Here is a 13,167-nt window from a genome sequence, read left to right on the forward strand (position 1 = left end):
AACTCTCACATGCATGTATCATTATAGGGAAGATTATTGCTCTAACTAGCCAACTTTTTGTATTTATATCAATATCTCTGCTTTTCCAGATCTTATTCATGTTAACAATTGCAGTGAGGCCTAATGTTATCCTGTGTTTGATTTCAGGAGTAGAACTGCTATTGTGAACAATTTTTGATCCAAGATGATAAATTCTTGAACTAATTCAATTTCCTCTTGTTGATTTTAAACAGCTAATGTCCATCTGCAATTGTTGTCAGTATCTTTCTTTTCCTGATGTTAAGACTCAATCCTACTTTTTCACTTTCAGCCTTGATTATCCAGAACATCTCCCTCCCAGATCTTCCTTATTTTCAGTCAATAGTGTATTATCTGCGTACCTCAAATTATGTATGGTTCTTTCCCCAAATCTTCACTCCAATATCAGGCAGTCCCAGATCTGATTTTTGAATGAATCAGTTAATTGGGTACACAGGATTTGTAATATCTTGTATCATATGGACTACATGTGAGGATTCTTTATTTGCCTAACACCCAGATAAACCTAACTAATCATTTCTGTTTTCTTCCTCCCTCTCTTTTCTTGTCTCTTCCAGGTGGCGTTCTCTTTCTCCTGGGGGGTGGGCAGCATGTCAGGTCCCCATAGATCCCTATCGGAATGCTGCCATTCCTGCGGGGAGGGCCTGGATGCCAGTTTACAATCTTTCCTTGTCTCTGGTCTTTCTTTTACTTGGATGTACCTTCCTGGGAATGGGAGTGGGGAGGGAATAGCCTGTTTTGTCTCAACACCAAGGGAATGAGCATCTGTTTTGTCTCAGCTCCAAGGAAATGAGCAAACCATGCCTGAGAACAACTTCTTATCACCGTCTCAGCTTGAGGTTCTCACAACAATTTCGCACCTGTAGATTGGCTTGCCTTCGGACTAGACAGAGGGGAGGGGTTTCTATAACTCAACAGTTTTGAGCAAAAATTTCAGATGCTGCCTTGCTTTTCTTGCTATCACTATCTCCCAATAAAATTTCCTTTTGAAATGATGCTGGTTTCAAGAGTTCTGCTTTCTTGAGGAGAGAGAGTTGCTGCACCACAGCAACCAGGCAACTCTGCATGCAGACCAAGATAAGAAAATTGGAGTACATAGGAGCGGCACTCTTAAAACCTAGTGAAGAAAGAGCCAGTCTTTAAGATCAGCCTGGAGCACTGGTGGCTGCGAGAGTGGGAAGCGAAAAGTTAAAAATGACAGCTTCGTACCAGAAATGTGAGGAATCCCAGAAAGAGGTGAGGAAGTTTTGGCGAGAGGCTGCATGAAATTAGTAAGGCAAAAATGAGGAAAGACACAAAGTGTCAAGTAGGCGGCCACTAAAAGAGAGCAAAGCTGAGAATTGGGAAACAGTGTGGATTAAGAAAAGCATGAAGAAGGGGAGAGTCCAAATAGAGGAGTTGATAAAATAGAAAAGATTAAGAACAGATTAAAGAGATTGTGAATGGGAGAGTAGACGGAAGATGGCATTGGGGATATAATGATTGAATGAAAAATGGTGACTGAAGGATTTTGAGAAATGGACATAGAGGATTATAAAAATGTGAAGGGATAATTGGACAATGGAGAACTTAGCATTAATTAATGGAACTGAATTTCGAGGAAGGAAAAGATAACTACAATTAATAAATCACAAAGAAGGGGACGGTATTTATTGAATATTTTGGAGACATTGAATTTATTGGAAAGAAGACAAGAAGAGGTGCCATCTGGTGGAGTTGTGGATATATTGAAGGCAAGGAAAATCTGGAGAGAAGGCTGATGTAAGATTGCAACAGATAGGCACAAGTGGACAATAACTGACAAGAAGGATAGATATTAATTTAAATGAAATGGTTTGAATGAATTGAATTAAGGTATAGAGATATAACTGAATAAGTAAACTGATGGGAAAATAATATTGTATTGTAAAGAAATATACTTATTTAAATAAGAGTGATGATAGACATTTAGAAAATTGTATATTTATAAGTATTGTGATTAGAGTTATAAAAGTGATAAGAATATTATAAAATATAGTATATAAATGTGAGAAAGAAAACAGGAAAATATTGCTGTTAAAGTATAGTAAAGGCAAACAGCTTGAACTCAAATCCTAAAACATATTGATATATGTTAACGTGGAAAAATATTGTACAGGCAATAAAGATGTCAAGCACAGCGACAACAACTAAAACAGGCAAAAAAGCAGCCACAAACATTACACCAACAGACTCTCCCACAAGCCAAAGATCGATAGTGACCATGATAGGGAAAGAAAAAACAGAACAGGCAATGAGCTCACAAAGTATGCAGATAGCATTACAATTGATACAGGAAACAATGATGAAGACCCAGGAGGCTATAGCAGATAACCACAAGGAGACGAGAGTACACCACAAAGAAATTAAAGATGAAATGGGGGAAATGAAAAGTGAGATAAAAAACATGAATGATAAGATAGGGAACATAAAACAAACAATGGTAGAAAATGAACAGAGAATTCAAAAAGTGGAAACAAAAATTGACCAGATTGATAACCAAATGGAAATGTGGGAACAGAAATCTATGCAAATAAATAGAGAGCTGGCCGAATCTATCGTATTTTTGGAAATGGCGAAAGCTTCTTATTGTCACTGCATTCTTTTATTTACCAGCTGAGCTCTCATTTCTGGACTATCAGACTTTCCGTAGCTTGCCAAGAATTGTTATCAGTAAGCTAAACTGCGCATGTCCACCCCACATTCCTTCACTCTCTTTCCTTTGTTCTCTTGCCAGAAGTCCGGCTGCTGAGAAGCAGCTGGCATGAACTATTTCAAAATGTAACTAATTAGATCAGTAAGATGTTTTATTTTCTTTATAACAAATAAATGAGTTTTCTTAGAATATATCTTCGGGTTTTGTTTTCTTAAAGTATACTTGAAAGGAAAGGTCTCCATCCACCCCTCGTAATCAGGTGCGATTATCCCACATTCAGAATGGGATTAATCAACGCCCTGACATCTGGTAGCAGAGGGCAGTCAAAATTTATGGCTTTCTCCTTGTTTGTTACTTTTGATGATAAGCGCATAGGCAATTAGTTTTTAGCTACTGATTATTTTTGCTAAGATGCCGAAACAGAAGAAAAAGGGCAAAATGAAGCCCAGAGCTTTATCCTCTTCGGATGAAGAGCAGGAGATAGAAAGACCCTCAAGATTTCAGCCCCTTGCTACAGCCACACACCTGGAACTAGAAGCCGTGGGAGAAGTAACAGATGAAATGCTCTTAAAAAGGCATCAGGTAAGATGAGAGAGAAACTGCTTTTGAAGATAACGTGCTACAACTGAGCTCAGTAGCGTTGCCTTCTGAATATGCATGCTCTCAAACAGTCCTCCCAGAGCCTTCTGATTTTGTAACGCTTGGTGCAAGGCCAAAGTTTTTACAAACGGCCGAGCATTTTCACCCCCAAGCAGAGAGAGAAATCATTATTCTCCTCGCACCCTTGAGCTCACCCTGGATGAGCTGGCTATGAAAGCCTATCGTGACCGTATAAAATTCTATGAACAGGAGCTATCCCAGGCAAAAATGGCTATATCTATGCTTGAGCAAGATAAGGGAGAATCTCGTGACTTCAAATTCTCTAAAAGCGCCATTTTGGCTTCTTCTTCAGAGCCAAAGACACACCCCCTGGTGGATTTTGTGTCAGGCCAATCAGAACAGAGAGCTGTGCATATGTCACATTTGTACTCTAAAGTTCCAAGTGCCACGTATGCAGAGAGATTAGCTGAGCTGCCCGAAACAAAAGGTGCAGCACCCTCTGCTGGCGAAAGTAATTTACTAGAGAAAGCTGAAAGGCAACGTAGTCTACATGAACATTTTGAATTATTACAGCAGACCCTGGCACACCTGTCTCTAACTCATTCAGAGATTCAGGCTGCAATCCCACAAGTGTCTCCACAGGCCCAAACTCAAGCACCCCCTGGTGGTGCTGGTGTCCTTTTAGATGGAACACAACAAAGCTTAATGCAGCAAAGGCAAATGACTGCATCTCCAGCAGGTCATGCTAATATTGCAGCTCAAGCACAGATGGCAGCTGGAACACAGCAGGTTCCAGTGCAACAGCCACAGCAGCCACAAATGCATGCACACATGCCTCCAGCTGTAAAACCATGGCCAGCTCCTGGTCCACCTCCAGCACAACAAGTGCCTTTACTTCCACAGCCAGCACCTCAAATGCACATTCCTCACCAGGCATTGTCTGTTGCTCCACTAGCTGGTGAGTCAAAATTAAAGATGTCAGGACAGAATTATAAGGCCTGGGTCAGTGAGATTCGTAGAGAAGGCACTCACTGTATGGTTTTTAACCCCCCTGCTCAGCCTTGGTCCCCTGCAATAAGAGACTTAGAGATTAAAGCTTGCACAACATTATTAATGTCCATGGATACTGAACTGCAGGCGACTACATTTTCGCCTGATACAACAGCCCAACAAATTTGGGTCCAATTGGAAAATTGCTACAGGCCTGTTTCAATTGAATCTTCATGTTTGCTCATGTCTCAATTCCATGGTTCGAGATTGAAACCTGGTGAACAAATTGGAGGACATTTGACCAAACTGAAAGGACTGAGAAGAGAATTGAGAGAAAGAGGCTATAACATTGATGATATTCAAATGATCAGCATTATTATTAACTCTTTGAATTATGAATGGAAAGATGCCATTACAAAGATTAACCAAGCCCCTATTGCTCAACGCACAGTGGACAATGTATGCAGACTTTTAATTGAAGAAGAAGCACTCATATTAGCCATGCCACACTTGAGAGGACACCCGCATCAAGAGCTCCAGCTAGGCGCCCCTTCCAAGGAAGGATCTATGCTTCAAGGATGCCAAGATGCTACATCTGTGATCATGTGGGACATGCCACCCGGGATTGTCCCCAACGAGTTCCAGCTCCCGTCACGTACCAGCCCAGAGGAACAGACTCCAGAGGCAGAGGCAGAGGTGGAAGACAAGGTCGTCGTGGTCCCTGGCGTGATCCACAAGCTCCACTCGCCACATTGGCTTTAACCAATGATCCACAACCTCAACCATAGTACAACAGACGACTCCTGTGGACTTTGCAGCATTGCATGTTACCTACAGAAAGGAACTTTTCACAGCCTGAACCTGAACTATGTGAATTTTATTCTTTTTCAAATCATCCTTGTCAGGTCAAAGGAAAAGGAACTGTTTATGTTGAAGAGCTCAATGCATTCATTCCTGATGTTTATTACATACCAACAGCAACCAGTAATTTGCTTAGTCAGTGTCACTTGTCTAGAATGTTAAAATTCCAGGTTCACCACCTTGAAAAAGCAAGTTACATAGTTAAAGATGGAGATATTGTTGCTGAAACCATATTAATTGGTGGTGTTTATTACTTAAAGCCAAAGCCTAAACTGCAAACACAGGCAAGTATACAAACTCCAAAAAGGGAGAGCACAGGCCCAGAGAGAGATGCTCCAGTGAGAGATCCTGTTGCTGTTCCAAAGGCTCCTAAAGCCAACAAAAAGAAAAACGGGAAACAGGTTGCTCAGAGCAAGCCTGAGGTTCCTCATAAAACTATTAATGTTGAGAATTCACTAACTGGTAAACCTTTGCATTCTAGGTGTATCCATAAATGGCATAGAAGATTGGGGCATGCCAGTTTCCGTGTTCTTAGGAAGATGCCGGAGTTCGCAAAAGGTTTAGATCTAAAGGGGTGTAAGGTGTTTTTGGATTGTGCTGTATGCAAAAGGGCTAAATCCAAAGCAGCAGCCATTCCCAAACGCGCTACATGCCTGTCAACATGCATTTTTGATTTGGTTCACATTGATATAGTTGGTCCTTTTCCGCCATCATTTGGTGGTAGAAAATATTTTCTAACAATTGTTGATAATTACTCTAGATATGTATATCCTATGAAAGAAAAATCTGAGACTTTTCAGATCTTTAAAGACTTTGCAGCCCTTGTTTTTACCCAACACCAAGTTCGCATCGCCAGAAACCAGAGTGATCGTGGTGCCGAATTCATGTCCCAGCGTTTCCAGGACTGGATGCGTAAGAATGGAATTCTTCATCAGACTTTGGCCCCTTACACACTGGCTCATAATGGGGTCATAGAAAGAAGACAAGGGGTACTGCAAACCATGATGAGCTGTCTCCTAGAAGACGCCAACCTTGATATGATATACTGGGGTGAAGCTATAAAATATGCAAATTACATTGTCAACCGTACTTGGAGCAGTGTAATGAATCAGACTCCTTTCTTCATGTTGTATGGCTACAAGCCCGATCTTAAAAACATCCATATTTTTGGTTCATATGCTATGGTGAACATTCCCTTAGCTCAAAGAAGAAAAGGAGGTCCAGCAGCAAAGAGACTGAGATTTATGGGTATTGATGATAATTCAAAATGGAGCAAATTTATTGACCCTAAACATGTAATTTTGATTTCCCAATCTGCTAATTTTGAGGAAGATGTTGACTGGTCCAGGATTCATTCCAATGATCCTGGAGTTTATTTTCGTAGAGATGATACTGCTGATGCTGAGCAGATTGATGATCAAGATTCCACTGGTTCTTCTCAACCTGATGTTCCGTCTTCGCAAGCCGCGAATGCTGATGCTAGCGACGAATGTGAGGACGAGGACGAAGCAGAAGAAGACTGGACTGTTGTTACGAGACATTCCAAGAGGGCTACAAAAGGAATCCCTCCACAACGACATTCTTGGCAACTGACAAAAGCACCCTTGCCTTTGATTTGCAATGTTACACTTCCACCTGATAATTTCACACAAATCAAGCAGCTTCCTGATTCAGAGCAAGACAAATGGTATGATGCAATGCAGGTTGAAATGGACAGTCTAAAGAAACTTAAAGTGTTTACACCTGCAAAACCTCCAGCAAACAAAAAGGTCATTGGCACTCGATGGGTCTACAGAATCGAAAAGAAACCAAATGGTGAGTCACTGTACAAGGCCAGACTTGTAGCTCAGGGTTTCGCTCAACGTTATCCTGAGGACTACACAAATACCTATTCACCGACAGTTCGAACTGAAAATGTAAAAATTGCTTTAGCAACTGCAACTATCCTTGGTTTAGAAGTTTTCCAGTTTGATGTTGACACGGCTTATCTACATGCAGACCTAGATGAAGAGATCTATGTGAGAAGTCCTCCAGGATTCCGACAGCAAGAAGGGGATACCTGGTTTCTAAACAAAAGTCTTTATGGTCTGAAACGGTCTGGTTTTATGTGGTATTTATGTCTTACTGACAAACTAAATTCAATGGGCTTTATTAAGTCCAAAACTGATGAGTGCGTGTTCACAAAAAGATCTAACAATGCATATGAGATAGTTCTTGTTTATGTTGATGATATTGTTTATATTGGTCCAAATAAGCAAATGAGTGAAATTTTTGCCAAAGCTTTGCAGAGATATTTTACATTGAAATCATTGGGTCATATTAGCACTTATTTAGGTGTTCAGATTGAAAAAACACAGAAGGGGTTTAGTCTTTCACAAGAAGATAAAATTGAACAAATTTTGCATCATTGCAAATGAAAGATGCTAACACAACAAAGACACCCATGCAAACAGATTTTCACAACTTGACACAAGAAGCAAGCCCTGAGTTCGAGGATCAAACACTTTATCGTTCAGTTATTGGGTCACTGTTATACATTAGTAGTTGGACCAGACCCGACATTGCACTTAGTGTTAACCTCTTATCTCGACATGTAGGTAAGGCAAAACAGTTTCATTGGACATGCATTAAGAAATTATTGAGATACCTAAAATACACTAAACATATGAAGTTATTGTTAGAACCAACACATACTGATTATGCAGAATTATGTTGTTATGCAGATTCTGATTGGGCAAGTGATAAGAAATCACGTAAAAGTACTTCAGGTTATATGATGTTCTTAAATGGATTCTTAAATTCTTGTTCTTCTACTGAAGCTGAATATGCTTGTGTTTCAGATGCATGGAATTCTCTAACTTGGTTTGATGCTTTAGTCACAGATATCTGGACACACCCGATCAGACCAATCACCATGATGGAAGACAATGAATCGGTGGTTTATATTTCTGAATCACATTTCACAGGTTCTAGGTCCAGACACATTGACATCCGTTATCAAAACATAAAACATTTAGTGAAAAAAGGTTTTGTTAAAATGCAGTATGTATCTACACATGATCAAATTGCTGATATGCTCAACAAACCACTTCCAGCAGCTCAACACGAGTATCTGCGTAAGAAGATGTGCCTTATTTGATGATGTACCTGATATTCGCTCAACTGGCAAAAGAAGGGGATTGTCACTGCGTTCTTTTATTTACCAGCTGAGCTCTCATTTCTGGACTATCAGACTTTCCATAGCTTGCCAAGAATTGTTATCAGTAAGCTAAACTGCGCATGTCCACCCCACATTCCTTCACTCGCTTTCCTTTGTTCTCTTGCCAGAAGTCCGGCTGCTGAGAAGCAGCTGGCATGAACTATTTCAAAATGTAACTAATTAGATCAGTAAGATGTTTTATTTTCTTTATAACAAATAAATGAGTTTTCTTAGAATATATCTTCGGGTTTTGTTTTCTTAAAGTATACTTGAAAGGAAAGGTCTCCATCCACCCCTCGTAATCAGGTGCAATTATCCCACATTCAGAATGGGATTAATCAACACCCTGACACTTATTTCCTTAGTTTTCAAAATATTGTTGAAGAGAAAGAAGAGGATTTAGGAGAGAAAATGGCAGAAATCATGACGGAGATATTAGGAAAAGATAAACAGGAAATAAGATGAAACATTGATGAAATTTATCTAATATACACAAACTACTCACGAAGGCATAGGTTGGCGAGGGAGGTACACATTAAATTCACGAAACAAACAATAAGAGATGAAGTGTATAAGAGGACAAGAGAGGAAATGTTAACTTATAGAGGCAAAGAAATCATAGCATTGAAACAGGTACCACGAAGGATAAGAGATCAAAGACACCAATATCAATTTTTATCAATTCAACTAATTAAATATAAAGTAATGTATCGATGGTTAATACTTGAGGGTTTACTTGTGACATGGCAAGAGAAAAAGTATGGGATTGATACACTGGAGAAAGCAAAGGAATTTTATGAACACCATTTCGTGCAGGGGGGTGACCAAGGGAGCAGGGAAGAATTAGAGACTAGAAGCCAGGAGGAAGAGAAATTGGAAGAAATAGAAACAGAGAAAGATTTACAAAAGAAACAAGAAAAAGAAAGGGTAGAAAGAGAAGGAGCAAAAGGAAGGATAGTAAGAGAGACTAGAAACATAAAAAGACAGATCAAGTAGAAGATGGGAGAAGCAATTAAGCAATTAAGGTAAATATAAATGGACTAAATATCCCAAAGAAAAGGGCACTAACATTTAATAAATTAAGGAAACTGGAAGCTGAAGTGATATGCCTCCAAGAGGTTCATATAGAAAAAGGATATAGAAAACTATTAGAAAATTAGGAATATTATACACAACTTTAGCAGATAAAAAGAAAGGAGGTATTGCCATATATGTCAAGGAAAAAATAAGATCAAATTTAAGATACACAGACAATGAGGGTAGAATTTTGATGGTGAAATTGGAGATAGAACAGAAACAAATGCTACTCATAGTAATTTATGCACCAAATAAAAATCAACACGAATTCTTTAAAAAGGTACATAAGAGATTACTGGACTTGGATTATGAAAGGATTTGTATGATTGGGGATTTTAATTCTGTAGTGGAAGTCGAGAGAGATTATAAAAGTATTAAAAAAAATAAAAAGAAGAAAAGTGTATTACCAAGAGCCTTTTTTGATATAGTATATGAGTTCTATCTGCGAGATATATGGAGAGAGACACATAGAACACATAAAAAATATACATTTTATTCATACCCACATCAATTGTGGTCCAGGATCAATATAGCCTGACAACAGCAGAAATTCAAAATAAAATAGAAGAAGTTGAAATAGGAGTAAATGATTGGGCTGATCACAATCCAATTACATTAAAATGGAAAGGCCAGAAACAAAATAAAAGATGGACAATGAATAAAAATTTGTGTAAAGATAAAAAAATATAGACAGATGTTAGAGAGGGAATTGAAAATATTTTTCAAATAAATAAAAAAGAAGATACTTTGATACAAAACTTCTGGGACACCACAAAAACCTATATAAGGGGATTGACCATTGCATATAATTCTAAGAAAAATAAAGAAAAGAGAATGCAACTAGAAAAATTGCGGGAAGAATTTTAAAAAATTGAATATGAAGTACAAAAGGACCCACAAAATGAAAAGATAAAGGAAAAATGGAACATTACGAAACATAAGATTAATTTGATAATACAAAAAGAAATAGCACAGAAAATTAGGATAGCGAAACAATTTTGAGAATGCGAATAAAACAGGCCGATGGCTAGCATATAAATTAAGACAAGAAAAAGGAAGGAGAATAATACAACAGTTACAAGATGAAAATGGTATAATACAGTGTAGGAGAGAAGAAAAAAAGGAAATAATACAAAACTTCTTTGCAAAGCTTTACAAGCAGGAAGACATAGCAGACGGGAAAGTTAAACAATACATAGAAGCGGCCAAAATGAATAAAATTTCTGAAGAACAAAAAGAAATGTTAAATAGGCCAATAAAAACAAATGAATTTGAAATAGCCTTGAAAAAACAAAAGAACAATAAAGGTTCTTTTGTCAGGTGTCAGGTTTCTAGCACTGACACCAGACCCGGATGGGATTCCGATTGAGCTATATAAAAACACACAAGAGGTACTACAATGGATAATGTTGGAGACTTATAATGAGGCGATAGAAGTAGCAAAAATTCCGGCAATCTGGACAGAGGCAATTATTACTCATACCCAAAGAAGGCACTGATATACAACAAATCCAAAATTATAGGCCAATTTCCTTGCTGAACAAAGATTATAAAACATTTGCAACAATAATAGCAGAGAGATTAATTTTTTTTTTGAATAATTATATACATTCGGACCAAAACAGTTTTCTGATGGGGTGGCAAATTAAAAATAACATGAGGATAGTAATGAACGTTCTTGAATATTATGAAAGCCATCCGGAAAAGCAAACTGCTCTGGTTTTTCTTGATGCCCAAAAGGCTTTTGACAATTTGAATTGGAACTTTATTACAACACAATTAAATTATATGGAATTGGGGGAAAGATTAGAAAAAATGGTGGGAAAAATATATACTAAATAAATAGCCAGGGTAGTTGACAGAAAAAATTGATATAACAAAAGGGGTTAGGCAAGGGTGTCCTCTTTCTCGTCTTCTATTTATTTTATCACTTGAAACCCTTCTAACAAAAATCAGAGAAGATCAGGAAATAAGGGGTTTAAAAATTAGGAAGGAAGAGTCTCACTTTGCCGCTTCTCTTTCAAGTCTTTTAACAATCTCTGAAGAATGTTAACAATTGAGGGCCATGACTTGCAGAAAGGTTGGCATACCTTTATTTGGGATGGAAAAGATAAATCCCACAAGTATTTCCAGAGGCATCAAGTGAGGGAAGTACTATTAGAAACTTGGATGAAAATTAAAAGGAACTTTTATCCAAAAATCCCAAGATGGGTGTCGACAATGGAAGCCTTGGTCTACCCTAATTTAATTGATCTTAACAAAATAGTAACATATGAGGAACTGTTAGATGGATTAGGGAATTTAAAATCTAGACAAAAATTATTGGATGAAGGAATTAAAATTGATTGGTGGCCCTATTTACAAAAACAAACAAAATATAAAAAAGATTTAGAAGTATATGGATTCCAAACTGACCAACAAGAAATGGACAAAATATTAACTGGGACTGATGAGAAAATAATTACCAAAATATATAAATGCCTTCTTCAATTCAAAATGGAGGAGGAAACGGTAAAGGTAATGATGATAATTTGGGCAAAAAACTTTGGGCATTAAATTAGAGTATTGGGAAAAATTATGGGTAACAAATTATAAGATGACATCATTGACCGCCTATAAAGAAAATATTTACAAAATGTTTTATAGGTGGCATTTACCCCTGGCAAGATTGACCAAGACATCCCCAAAAAATGCACCAAATTGCTGAAAATGCAATCATCAACATGGGACATATTTCCACATGTGGTGGACATGCCCCAAAGCAAAGCATTTTGGTTAAAAATCCAAAAATGGTTAGAGGAAATGACAGGGGAAAAAATTGCTATGAAACCTGAACTATTTTTATTGGGAATTATAAAAGAGAAGATTAGGAAAGAAATTTATTACCTTATACTTCACATAATTATGGCCGCCAGAATTTCATTTGCACAAAATTGGAAACAAAGATTTGCTCCATCAAATACGATGATCATAAAAAAGGTGCTAGAATGTGCAGAAGCAGATAAGTTAACAATGGAATTGAAAGACCGAGAGGAATCGATTTATTACGAGACATGGAATAGATGGTATAACTGGTTGGAGAAACAATCCAAAATTAATGTATAAATGTATAAACATAAGAGAAGATATTATAGAGGAACAAAATAGTTATTATGTAATAGATAGGTATAAATTGTAGTGAATATAGAAATTAGTAAGTAATATATAAAATGTATGTGTATATAAATGGTTATAGATATTATCAAAGATGCCAATATTGGAAAGCTGTAAAAATGTAACAAGAATGTTAAAGGATGTAAATGTTAAATAAAAATTCTTATATAAAATAAAAAAAATAGGAAGAAAGAATGTAAGACTCAAGCATTTGCCGATGACATGGTATTTATTTTGGAAGATCCATTAGAAACAGGTTCTAATTTGATACAAAAAATAGAAGAATTTGGTGAGGTAGCAGGACTCAAAATTAATAAGGATAAATCTAAATTAATAACAAAAAAATCTTACAAAGGGTCAGTAAAAGGAATTGGAGGACAAAATAAAAATGAAGACAACTAAGAAAATAAAATATCTTGGAATTTGGCTTACAGCAAAATGTTCCTCAATCAAGGAGGACAACTACGATAAATTGATACATCAAATAAAAAAAGATTTAGGAAATTGGGAAAAATTACAAATTTCATTTTTAGGGAGGACTGCAACAGTGAAAATGAATATATTGCTGAGATAA

At 37.2% G+C, this 13,167-nt stretch overlaps 1 long non-coding RNA gene across 1 annotated transcript; it reads left to right on the forward strand.

Annotated features, from left to right (window-relative positions):
• The first annotated feature begins 1,189 nt into the window (after window positions 1-1,189).
• On the forward strand, window positions 1,190-8,599 carry LOC148113469 (uncharacterized). The gene is made up of 2 exons (XR_015734501.1): window positions 1,190-1,275; window positions 8,005-8,599. It is a non-coding gene; the product is annotated as an uncharacterized LOC148113469 (long non-coding RNA).
• The last annotated feature ends 4,568 nt before the right edge of the window (window positions 8,600-13,167 follow it).

This window comes from Pantherophis guttatus, chromosome 5, assembly GCF_059756535.1.
Source record: "Pantherophis guttatus breed Tessera chromosome 5, ASM5975653v1, whole genome shotgun sequence".
In the NCBI taxonomy this organism is placed as follows: domain Eukaryota; kingdom Metazoa; phylum Chordata; class Lepidosauria; order Squamata; family Colubridae; genus Pantherophis; species Pantherophis guttatus.